We start from the raw sequence: 12,903 nt of genomic DNA, 5'->3' as shown, positions 1-12,903 counted from the left end.
CCCTGAAAGCGGGAAGGAGACAATGCGAACTGAGTCATAGAGCGGAGCCTGATTGTTCGAGAGAGCCAGCGGGACAAATCTAGCCAGGCTCTAAAGAAAACTGAACCAGCGGGGTCATCAGACCTACAGGCATACCCCCGTTTAGCCTGGTCATACCAGACTTGTACATTTCATTTGTAAAGAAATTCTGGCCACTCTCTATTGACAAGTGTTTACTTCTGCAAAGGCGGGTACTCTGTTGAAGTTTAAAACTATTGTATCTGCCCTGAGACACTCTGGATCTGCCATAACCAATCGCTAACGTTTGGTCATAATAATAATAATAATAAAATTGTGTTCGATTTATATAGCGCTTTTTCAAGGCACTCAAAGCACTTTACATTGAAGGGGGGAATCTCCTCAACCACCACCAATGTGCAGGATCCACCTGGATGATGTGACGGCAGCCATATTGCGCCAGAACGCTCACCACACACCAGCTGATTGGTGGAGAGGAGACCGAGTGATGAAGCCAATCAGGATATGGGGATGATGGACAGAGGCCAATGGGCAAATTTTGCCAGGATGCCAGGGTTACACCCCTACTCTTTTTCCGAAAGACATCCTGGGATTTTTAACGACCACAGAGAGTCAGGACCTCGGTTTAACGCCTCATCCGAAAGACGGTGCTCTTTGTCAGTATAGTGTCCCCATCACTATAATGGTGCGTTAGGACCCACACAGACCACAGGGTGAGCACCCCCTGCTGGCCTCACTAACACCTCTACCAGCAGCTACCTGGTTTTCCCAGTTGGTCTCCCATCCAGGTACTGACCAGGCTCAGCCCTGCTTAGCTTCAGTGGGAAACCAGTCTTGGGCTACAGGGTGATATGGCTGCTGGCATGGTCATGACGTATGTCATGTGACCTTCGCCTGTTTCTCACAAATCCATCAATATAAATGTGCAGGCCACCTCAATGATAAAACCATAGGATAAAACCTAAAACTCATGCATTCGGATTGTGATTGTGTTATTCATGGTGGATGGGAGAGTATTGTGATCGGGAACACACTGCTCACGTGGTCCGTAACATGATTGTATGCTGTAAATAAAATGTCATATGCTTAGTATGATACGAATAAATGCTGCCGTAAATATCGACCCAATTCAAATGTTTAAGTGCTTTTATTTTAATTTGTTTGAGCGTGATGAAATATATTGCTCTTGTAAATACTTTACAGCATTTTAAACAAATACAAGTCTAGAAATGCATCCAAATAACAGCAAAACGCAACCGTGCGGTGCTCTGTAGTGGTCAAAAAGGATATAAAGAGTGAATTTTGAAGTGATATATTCTTGAAAACTCAGAGATGTATATTCACTGCAATAAAATCATTGACTAGCCTCTGTAAATGCCCACGAGAACAATTACCATCCGAATAGGACTTCATCCAACTCCTTTACCACTAAAGGAGCGAGCTGGAAAATCAAACTTTTCCCAAATACACCCCGTTGGGGAGGAGAGCCACAACATCATGGCCACCAACAAACCCCAGCAAAGATTGTTCTTGCTCTGGCTTTAACTTCTGGATATTTGGCTGTAGTGCCACAACAGAATGAATGGTATCGTTCGCATCTTTCTCCGCCGCCATTACTGAACTACAACTCAAACTAGCGCACAACATCAACGTCAGTGTTCTCAGCCACTCCCTTTGTTCGCTGACCGGACTGGTAAGAATTTGTTCGGAGCAAACCTAAGAATACATACTTGATAATACATGGGCGAGACATCTTTAAAAAGACAGAAGAGACACGAGCCATGTGCAAATAACTGCACAGATCAGCAGCAGGACTGTGAAACTCCACTGAAAACACCATTACACCAACACTCGCTGAAGAGCTGACTCGTAGCAGATCTACGAAGGCGATTGTGAAGCACAGGAAACATTTTGGCTCCGAAGCAGAAACATAATGTGAGACTGCACTTTCGCTCCTTATATACCCACGCGTTATACTCTTATGCTATCAGCTCATTTTGTAATACTCAAAGGTGATAAGGCTCTCAGGCAAGAACCATTCCCATACCAATTCGTCAGTCACTGATGTAACACGTAGTGACTGACTGAAAGGGAACATCTATTAAGAAAGAACATTTTAATGTCATGTTGAACAAGTTATTCCTAAAGTCAATATGTTGTGCCATTGTCTACCCTTAACTTAAGAAAGAATTTTAAAAAAGTATAATTTTAATTTAATTATAAAGATGTGTGCTCAAAGCTCACAAAATATTCTTATTTAATTCATTTTCACATTCTGAGGCTTAGATTGGTCCCTTTGTGAGATCCAGTCTGATTTCTTAGCATTTATTTAACCCGTACACCTACATGGAGCATTCACAAGCTACCATCTGCTACACGCTGTGAAAATAGTTAGGCTTGAACTTCACATAATTTAATATTGGGATTCATCAAAATATGCTTCCATGCCATTTCACCACAAAACTACATATACTATCTGTGAGCATCACATAAATTAACCAAAACTGTCCCAATGTTTAATGTGATTCCAACTCTATGAAATATACAATCTAGAAAATATGAATTATAGGGTGATCAACATTTGAGCGAAGAACAGTCCAAATAGAGAATAGGAGTCCAAAAATCTCCTAAACATGACAATGCTCTTTGTTTCTAAAGCCTGCCATTTTCAAAAGATATACATTATTGAGATAAGTTTTTCATTCTTTTTACCAAAACCCAATGCTTGCCACTTTTTCATTCGATTTAGAGTATGTATGATCAATATACACCCATTAGTCATAACATCATTGAATAACACTGATTATCTCTTCATCACGGCACCTGTTAGTGGGTGGGATATATTAGGAAGCAAGTAAACATTTTGTCCTTACAGTTGATGTGTTAGAAGCAGGAAAAATGGGCAAACATTAGGACTTGAGTTTATTTGACAAGGGCCAAATTCTGATGGCTAGACGACTATGCTCCTGCCATATTGTTGCTTACAAGTGACTTCTGCCGATTTGTAATTAAGCTTCAAAAAGTTTAAAGGCACAAAGAGTTTTCACCAAAGGAAATGTTCAGATGGGAGATGTTGTTTTCACCATCCAGAGATGTGTATAATTCACGGATCATGTTCACAGATGAGGTAATGAATTAGTTGTTTAATTACCTGTATCTTGCAAGGAACGTAAAATGTAAGGCTATATTAGCCTGGTAATGATATGTGACTATTTGTCAAATGATTCGATGGTTTAATGCTGAGCAGATTTATGTGTTCAAAACAATCGTACTAAAAGTAAATATGAACAAACCAACAATATTTGCAACTATTGGGTAAATATTGTTGCCATTCTACAAGCGGAAACTGAGAATAGTGTGGCTATTACGTCACTGATAGGCTACAATAATGAGAATTTCTCTGGATTTATAAATTCTTGAGAACCTTTTGGATAATGGAAGTAGACAACTGCATGAAATACGTCACACTGTGCAAGTTGTGTTCTGGATATTTGATTACAATTATCTACCATAGTTTGCCTTTAATTTGTGAAGATTTAATTATATTGAACAACATTTGTAAGAATCATAAACTTTTGTTTGTCACATCCAACGGAATAATCCAACTGAATTATCTTATTTTTTAATGTCATGTTTTATTCTGAAGTATAAGTCTGAATTGTAAGTCTGATCACAGCACACCTTTCTTTAACAAGGCCTATAATCTGATGTATCATTCAGCTCCATGGCACAAACTGTGTGCATCAAAGTGCGATACTTAGTTTAAGAAATGGTAAATGATGGTTGCTTTAGCATGCATCAAATGAGTGCATAATAAATGTCAACATTTTAGATGCTAAAGGAATTTAAATCATCTTTGCTTTGATGCATGACAGATCAGCTTTTTTCGGGCTGGAAAAACAGAACATATTTCACAATTCAACTGTCAAGTGGAAATTAAAAGATTTTGCTTGCTGACAGAGATTCCAACAAGGTTTTGCAAGGTTTATTTGATTATATCCAAGAGTTTCTTTTCCAATAAGTGTCTCAGAACTCCTCCAGTTAAAGTTTAAGAATAGTTGTCAGTACAGACAGGGCTGCTGAATAAATCATCATGATACAAGGACACAACCACAACTTTCTTTAATAAGGTAGGATGATTCCATATGTTATCATAGAGACTCCATATGCTGTAGTATCTTCATGCAGTGTAACACACAATACCAGTTAGTGAACCTCTGAACCTTATTTGAATTGACATTTCTTTGTTTTTGCATGAGGAACGAAAAGGAAGTATACACTTTATTTTGATATTCCACTTTAGACATTCAAATAAACTGTAAGTATCTTCGCAACTAACTCTCATTAAAGGATTAGTTGACTTTAAAATGAAAAGTACCCCATGATTTACTCACCCTCAAGCAATCCTAGGTGTGTGACTTTTTTTTCGTTCTGATGAACACAATCTAATAAATATCCTGGCTCTTTATAAGCTCTATAATGGCAGTGAACGGGCTCACGAGTTTGAAGCACAAAGAATTGCATCCATCCATTATAAAAGTGTTCCACACAGAGAGTTAATAAAGGCCTTCTGAAGTGAAACGATTTTTTTAAAAGAAAAATATCCATATTTAAAACTTTATAATGTATAATATCCACCTTCCGTATTCAACTTATGATAAAAGTGTATTGCCTCTCTTAGTTCAAAACGCTTATGTTACGTCCTACATCACACGTCATGCCCAGTTATGCATTTTGTTGAATACAGAAGGTGCTGTTTAATGTTATGATGTACTGTTTAACGTTGGCAATCATGTTCATTTATATATGCAATTTTACATATGATACTGTGTTTTTGTTCTGAGAATCTGTAATCTTTCAGACGATGTGTAATAGCACCCCTAACTTATAACAGCAAAAACACGGAAACAGAAAAATCTGTGTTTGGCATGGAAGCGTTTTCTCACATGTAAAATCACAAGTTAAGCAGACAATCTTCTAAGACTCTAATGACTGCTAGTTGACATGTAGTTGCAAAGTTATAGTTTGTAGAATGTCTAAAGTGGATAATCGAAATAATGTTGCCACTTTTGACAAGAATTAAAAATGAGTGTACTACTAATGTATTTTGTTGTAAAATAAAATATGAATAGCTTGATAGCTGTGTTAACAACATCTTATTTTGGAGGGTCGGATGGCCCTTTTTGAACATTCTGTTGACTGTAAGTAACTTTGCAACATGTCAACTAACTCTCATTAGCGCATTAGTAGACTGTCTGCTTAATAACTCTTTGTTGTGATGCTCCTCCAACATTTATTTTACTGACTATGGGCCCTATCTTGCACCCAGCGCAATTGACTTTGTACACCGCCGCATGTGTCATTCCTATTTTGCACCCGCGCAAAGCGCGCTTTTCCCTCCACAGAAGCACGTCGCTAAACTAGTGAATGAACTTGCGCTCCCTGGGCGGTTCAGCGCAAAAAAGGAGGCGTGTTCCGGCGCAAACAATCCCTGGTGCTATTTTGCTGTTCCATTAAACAATTGCGCCACTGACCAGAAAAAACCTAGTCTAAAGTCAGTGGCGCGTTGCGCGTTGTTCATTATGCTATTTTAAGGGCGCATGCTTGACCATAATGTATAGCGTGCACAACGCGCATACACTTTGCTCATGTAATCTACACAGATGCAAACAGTTATTTTTGCAAATCATAAATTGTTACACTAAAAAAACATTAACACATGAGATGACGGAAATTAATGTGGTGTGCCACAAAGATGTGAAAAAATAGGCATAAATCTATCTTAGAAATTATTCAGGCTAATTGTAGTAATTAAGGATCAGACCTGTTTGCCCAATAGTAGCAAGACATATATGTATATAAGGACATCTGTCTTTCCCTGCTCTTACAAGAACATCAGTCTCCTCGGCTGTGAACCGCTCCTGGCGTGCGCCTGGTAAATACGCCATAATAATAACAATCCATAATGGAACTTGCGCACCTGCTTTTAAAGGGAATGTTGGATGACGCTCTGATTTATTTATTCACGTTACGCCCAAACCACACCTATGAATAATGAAGCTACTTCAGACCAACCCATTTTAGATTTGCGCCGGGCGCAAGAGCCATTTATCCCGCCGGGAAAATAGCAAAAGCGCCGAGACCCGCCCACAAAGTTACTTGCGCTTCAGATCGTTAAAATAGGGCCCTATAAGTTAATTTGCATTTACATTATTCTAACCATAACTCTACCAGTCTACTAATACTCTACTGACACACTCTAATGAGAGTAAGTACACACAGGTGCAACGTTACTCATAGCTGACAGAATGTGTTAAAGGGACCATCAAAATAAAGTGAAACCCTTATTATATTATATTTCAGACAATTAACCAAAAAAAAAAAAAAAAAAAAACTCAGTTTGCATTTGGAACAATGGAACAAGAAGTGCAACAATAATAACTAATTTCCGGGATTTAGGACTTATGAAGCACTCAATGTTCTGGCAACCACCTACAATGTCCAATCATATTTTTTTACAGTTGAAAACACTTTTTTTTTCCATTAACATGATGTGTCAAATTAAGTGTGGTAATGGTAGATAAAACTGAAAAGAAAAAGCCTTGCCCAACCAGACTGCCTGAGGCAAATCGTTCATTTTAGCAGTTCTGAAAGCCCCACACCTGCGGCAACTCTCCACAGCGATAAGCTGGCCAGTTCACCCCTTCTCAAGCACTCCATCAGAGGACGGACAAAGTCGGCTGCCAGCTTCTTCAGATGGGAGGTCAACAGACCTGAAGTCAGTGAACAACACAGCTGTGCTCTCAGCTGTTCTCCAAAATCTCTCCGCATAACAGATCTTCAAAGACTGCCGCGTGCCGAGATGTGATTAGTCGTGACAAACACTTCACTTTCCTAAGTCTCGGTAGAGCAAAATAAGGAGGTGGAGTTGTCTTTGCGGTAATTACTTACCAACTTGATTCATGTGCTGCAAATGGCGATACAAGCATGTTGAGATAACAACGAGGTAATGCAATGAGAGGTTTGCACTACTTGACACTGAGGTTTATGTTAGAAAAGCATGGTGTTAATTAAGAAGCTTTTGCAATATACACAAAGTCAGCTGACCAAAACATTCTTCTAAATACAATCCATTTTACCCTTTACCTTGACACCTTTAATTTGGGTCTGTTGGAATCGGAGGGTTTTCCCCTCAGTGCTCTAATACAACCTACTGGAGAAATCTCTGCCGTCAACATCAATTTCCCTCTCATAAATGTGAACAGCATTGACAGTATCGACTTCAAGCATTGATCCTGGTCTCATGCAGTACCATATATTTATTCCTCGCCATCTATAACGCACAAGTAAAAGATCGTTGACTGCAGAAGGAAGGAAGGTGAAGGCTTGCAATCATCGGCCAGATAAATGCCACCGACTGACACCAGTGAAATATGGCCGTCATTACGAGCGCATGGTCAAACGTGATTGGGCAGTGAATGTTTACGGCCACCCGAAATGACCTTCGTACCCTGTTATCTCTCGGCCCTTATACTGACAGCCTTGTAGAACATGGAGTCGCTGATGAGAATTGCCACTCAGCGGGTCAGACTTCAGGAAAAACCCATCAGTCTTGTAGATACGACACAGGTAAGAGGCATGCAGAGAACGGTGCACGAGAAACATGAGTCACACTGCCTCGAAACGCCAACCTGGTGCCGCCCGCCGCTCTGAGCTGAGCTGTCTCGATTGGCACTGCCTCTGCCCCATGTGCCTCTGTGAACACAGCCAGGCAGGCGTGTGGAATAATGAACAACAAGCCTGTCACTGTTTCAGGACCTTAAATTAGCATTAGCGGAAAGGGCTTTCTCTCTCACACACTCACACACACACACACACACACACACACACAAACACACACACACGCATGCGCAAGCCTGCTACGGTTATCTCACTGACTCCAAAGTGATGACTCAAGAGATGGCTGGTGTTACACCTAATTTACATGACTTGAACGAAATGATGGAACCCCCATTCCTTTTTATAAATAACAGTGTGGCACAGTGCAGTCCCCTGTCTTGCCTGTTTCCATTGTGACTCTTGGATTGTAGTGAAAGTGTCTTCGCTGAAATTATTTTTAGGCGTGGAGGAGAGGTGCTGAAAACCGATAAACTGACAGCAAGAAGAGTTGCTGGCCTGTAAAATGTAACAGAGGTTATGTATCCGTCCTCTAAAACGGTTCCAGGTGTCCCAAATGTGAACATAATTGAAGGAGATTCAGATTTAGGCTACTAAAGAAATTGTGAGTGATGCTTAATTGTTCAAAAGCAATGCCAGGGCTTTCAAAGTGTTTTTATATTCAATTTGCTATGTGGTTGCTAGGGAGTTTTGTGTGGTTGCTATGTTAAAAGAGTCTCTGTGACATTCTGACAGGTTGCATAACATAGCCAGCATGTAGAGCTGCATGGTTCTGAATAAAATGAGAATCGTATTGTTTCAAATGGAGATTACAATTATCCCATGATTCTGAACAGACAAAATAAAAAACGTCTCAGGTTACGTATGTAACCCTAGTTCCCTGAGGGAACGAGACGCTGCGTCGAAACGCTGTGAGAACGCCTCTGCGTTAATGCGTCGTGAAGCGCCTGTAGAACCATTCCATCGGAAAAAAGATCGATCGTCGCCGACGTGATGACGTCGCCGACGTGATGACGTCATCAACCGGAGACTATAAAAGGTCCGCGAACACAAACAGGAACTAGCTTCTGATAAAGCCTGAAGTAAGTGATCACGGACACGCCGGGAGTATGGCAGAGCGACGCAGCGTCTCGTTCCCTCAGGGAACTAGGGTTACATACGTAACCTGAGACGTTCCCTTTCGGGGAACTCGAGCTGCGTCGAAACGCTGTGAGAACGCTTATACCCACATCGCCATAGGACCAAGTGTCTCGTATGTGTGAAGCCGAAGCGCACACGGTTACGAGAGTACCTGTGCCCCAACTGTAGATGCCAGGTCTAGTTCATAGAACCTGACGAAAGTTAAAGGAGACGACCATCCGGCCGCGTTTACAAATATCGTGGAGGGACGCCCCCGACAAAAGTGCTTAAGAAGCAGCCATACCCCTGGTTGAATGCGTCCGGACAGCCAGTGGAGACTGCTGCCCGGCCGCCTCATAAGCAAGTGAGATGGCCTCGACCACTCACTTGCTCATCCTCTGCTTAGATACTGGGGCCCCTTCTTAGGGGGCCCGAAACAGAAAAACAGCTGATCAGTTTTCCTCCACAGGGCAGCTCTGTGGACATAGTATCTAGTGCTCTAACAGGGCACAGCAGATTAATCTTCCTGGTCTGACGTCGTGAAAGGAGGAGGACAGAATGCTTGAAGAGTAATGGGGCCCCGTGGGCTCGTAGGAACCTTGGGGACATAACCCGGCCTGGGATGAGAAAACCCCGGCGCAAACTCTAGACATGAGTGCATAACAGGCCTCAAACTTAAAGTGCCACGGAGGAAACGTGTAATCAGAGGGTGTCTTCCCAAGACACTCCACCCAAAGGGACGTGGACGGCACCCAAGGCCGCCACGTACGCCTCTATTGTGGAGGGGGTCAACCCTGCCGAGAACCTCGCCTGCAGAAACTCCAGCACTGTACCAACCGGGCAGTTAACTGGGTCCCACTGGCGTTCTCTGCACCATGCTGAGAAAAGTTTCCCTTTCAGAGCGTACAGTTTCCTCGTGGACGGAGCTCTGGAGTGAAGGATGGTCTCTACGACCTCGGCCGAGAGACCTTCCTCTATGAGCCTAGCCCCCTCAGAGGCCAGGCCCACAGTTTCCACATCTCTGGGCGTGGGTGCAGGAATCTCCCGCCCGCCTGAGAGAGTAGATCCCTCCTGGTCGGAATCTCCATCGGAGAGCCTTCCAGGAAAGATATCAGGTCCGAAAACCATACTCGGGTCGGCCAGTACGGAGCCACTAGGAGTACCTGGGCCCCGTCCCGGCGTACCCTCTCCAGAACTCCTGGAAGCAAGACAATCGGGGGGAAGGCGTACAGAGGTAGCCTCGGCCACCCCTGTACCATGGCATCCACCCCAGCGGGGCTGGATGGGTCAGAGAAACTACTGCGGGCAGTGAGAACTCTCCGCCGAAGCAAATAGCTCCCATATACCTTCCATAGGAGCTCCACCACTTCTGGGTGGAGTCTCCATTCCCCGGGCCTCGGCCCCTGCCTCGACAGGCTGTCTGCTTCCTGATTCAGGACCCCCGGGATATATACTGCTCTGACTGACAGCAATTTCCCTTGGGCCCACAGGAGGATCCGATGTGCCAATTGTCCAACGGACGGGACCTCAGACCCCCCTGGTGATTTATATAGACGACCACCGATGTGTTGTCTGCACATGGTGGCCCCTTGAGGTCGGGCAGGAACTGTTTCAATGCAAGAAACACTGCGAGCATCTCTAGCCGATTTACGTGCCAGTGCCGCTGATGTTCCTGCCATAGACCCTGGGATGAGCGACCACTCATGGTCGCCCCCCCAGCCCGTGAGAGAGGCATCTGTCGTTAGCGTTACGCGACGAACATGAGCCCCCAACACGGGACCCTGAGCGGGTTTTTCCACATGACCAGAGCACGTAGGCATCGCCGCGTGACTTTGATCGTGCGGAGCGGATTTCCCCTCGGGGAGAACCCTTTTGTTTTGAGCCACCACTGCAGTGGCCTCATGTACAGTAGGCCAAAAGATATCACGTTGGACGCTGCTGCCATGAGACCTAACAGTTTCTGGAACCGTTTCACAGTGACGGCTCGGCCTAGCTTCTGTTCTTTGGCGGCTGCCAGGATCGATGCTATGCGTGTTGGCGATAATTGCGCCCGCATAATTACCGAGTCCCAGTTCACACCTAGAAAAGTGGTTCTCTGAGCCGGAGAAAGCACACTCTTCTTGGCGTTCAGCCTCAACCCCAGCTTCGACATATGGGCGAGAACAGCATCTCGATGCTGAACCGCCATCTGCTCTGTATTCGCTAGAATCAGCCAGTCGTCGATATAGTTCAGTATGCGGAGGCCCTGTAGACGCAGCGGCGCCAGAGCTACATCCACACACTTGGTGAACGTGCGGGGTGACAGTGCTAGACCGAAGGGAAGTACACGATATTGGTATGCCTCTCCCCCGAAGGCAAACCTCAGGAACTTCCTGTGATGTGGAAGGATGGAGACATGAAAATACGCATCTTTGAGGTCTATGGTGACAAACCAATCCTCCGATTTGACCTGCGCTACAATCTGTCTGAGTGTAAGCATCTTGAATTTGAGCTTGGCCACCGAGCGATTCAATAGCCGCAGATCTAATATCGGGCGTAAGCCCCCATCCTTCTTCGGCACGATGAAGTAACGGCTATAAAAGCCAGACTCCCTGCTGGGAGGGGGAATCCTCTCTATAGCCCCTTTTTGCAGGAGTGTCTCTACTTCCTGTGCCATTACCAGAGCCTGCTCCGGGCCCACCTCTGTAGGTAGGACACCGCAGAAAGGAGGTGGCCGACTTCTGAACTGAATGGCGTACCCCTTTTCTATTATCTGCAGGACCCACTGAGATATATTCGATAGACGTTTCCACTCGTCTAGAAAAATCTACTAAGGGAACCAGCCTCTCGAGGCTGGCCTCTGGTGTATTTTGAGCAACAAGCACAGTGCCCTGAAGCGGCGGACCGGCAGGGAACGACTGACTTGACTGCTCGGGAGCCCCCCGAAGGGGGAGCGGACCACCCTCGAGTGGCCCGCGGGGACCGTCTGCGCCCCGGCATTGCGGCGGGGTTGGCAGCGCGGCCCCCAGAGGGCGCTGCAGGACAACGGGTACCGTAGGCAGAGGTAAACACCGTTTCCCTTCGGAGGGGACTACCCTCAGCGTCCTTTTGTTTCCCCTGCCCTCCGAGGAGGGGGCGGACCACCCTCAGGTGGCCCGCGGAGACCCTCTGCGCACCGACATTGCGGCGGGGTTGGCAGCGCGGCCCCTTGAGGGTACCGAAGGAAGACGGGTACCGTATGCTGAGGTAAGCACCGTCTTCCCACGGAGGGGAAACTAAGGGAACCAGCCTCTCGAGGCTGGCCTCTGGTGTAATTTGAGCAGCGAGTGCAGTGCCCTGAAACGGCGAACCGGCAGGGAACACCTGACCTGACTGCTCGCATGCCCTCCGAGGAGGGGGCGGACCACCCTCAGGTGGCCCGCGGAGACCCTCTGCGCCCTGACATTGCGGCGGGGTTAGCAGCGCGGCCCCCTGTGGGCACCGAAGGAAGACGGGTACCGTGTGCTGAGGTAAGCACCGATTTCCTTCGGAGGGGAAATGCCAGGGACGATGCAGCTGAAGGCGAGAGATAGCTCGCAAGCGTCTCTTCGATCTTCGGCATCGCCCCATAACCATAGTGTCTCAGCCCAAATATATTACTATATGCAGATGTATGTGGGCTGAACACTCTATATGATACCGCTTGTTTCCTCCATGACCTAGACACCTCGGTGTGCAGGTCAGGGAAGAATGGCAGGACGTTGATGCTTTGCACGAGAGGGCAGGAATCGCTCATCTAATTTCGTTCTCTCTGATTTCGATGGGATTCAGATATTTCAGCCAGCCAGTCATTTCTTATTTTTATATTTAACCTGGCCACAGCTCTCGTGAGAACCTCAACTCACTAGCGGGTGACTGAAGTGGCGAGTCTTCAGTCGCGATGCTCTCAACGTCCACCTCCTCAGAGCTGGATAGTTGGAGCACCGGTGCCCCGCCCAGGGAGGAAGAGACCGCAGAGCGGTCTGTTTGGGCTGTGCCAAACAAGACTTCAAAAAACGCCCAGAAGTCAACTACCCCAGTGGCGCAATCAGTAAAGCGTATGGCTAATGGATCAATGTTTTATCACGATTA

At 45.4% G+C, this 12,903-nt stretch overlaps 1 pseudogene; it reads right to left on the bottom strand.

Annotated features, from left to right (window-relative positions):
* Window positions 1–764: 764 nt before the first annotated feature.
* Window positions 765–881, bottom strand: LOC137039362 (5S ribosomal RNA; annotated as a pseudogene).
* Window positions 882–12,903: the final 12,022 nt, after the last annotated feature.

The sequence above is a fragment of the Pseudorasbora parva genome, chromosome 13 (assembly GCF_024679245.1).
Source record: "Pseudorasbora parva isolate DD20220531a chromosome 13, ASM2467924v1, whole genome shotgun sequence".
In the NCBI taxonomy this organism is placed as follows: domain Eukaryota; kingdom Metazoa; phylum Chordata; class Actinopteri; order Cypriniformes; family Gobionidae; genus Pseudorasbora; species Pseudorasbora parva.
Note: the sequence above shows the minus strand (reverse complement) of the source record. Positions and strands in the feature narration are given on the sequence as shown.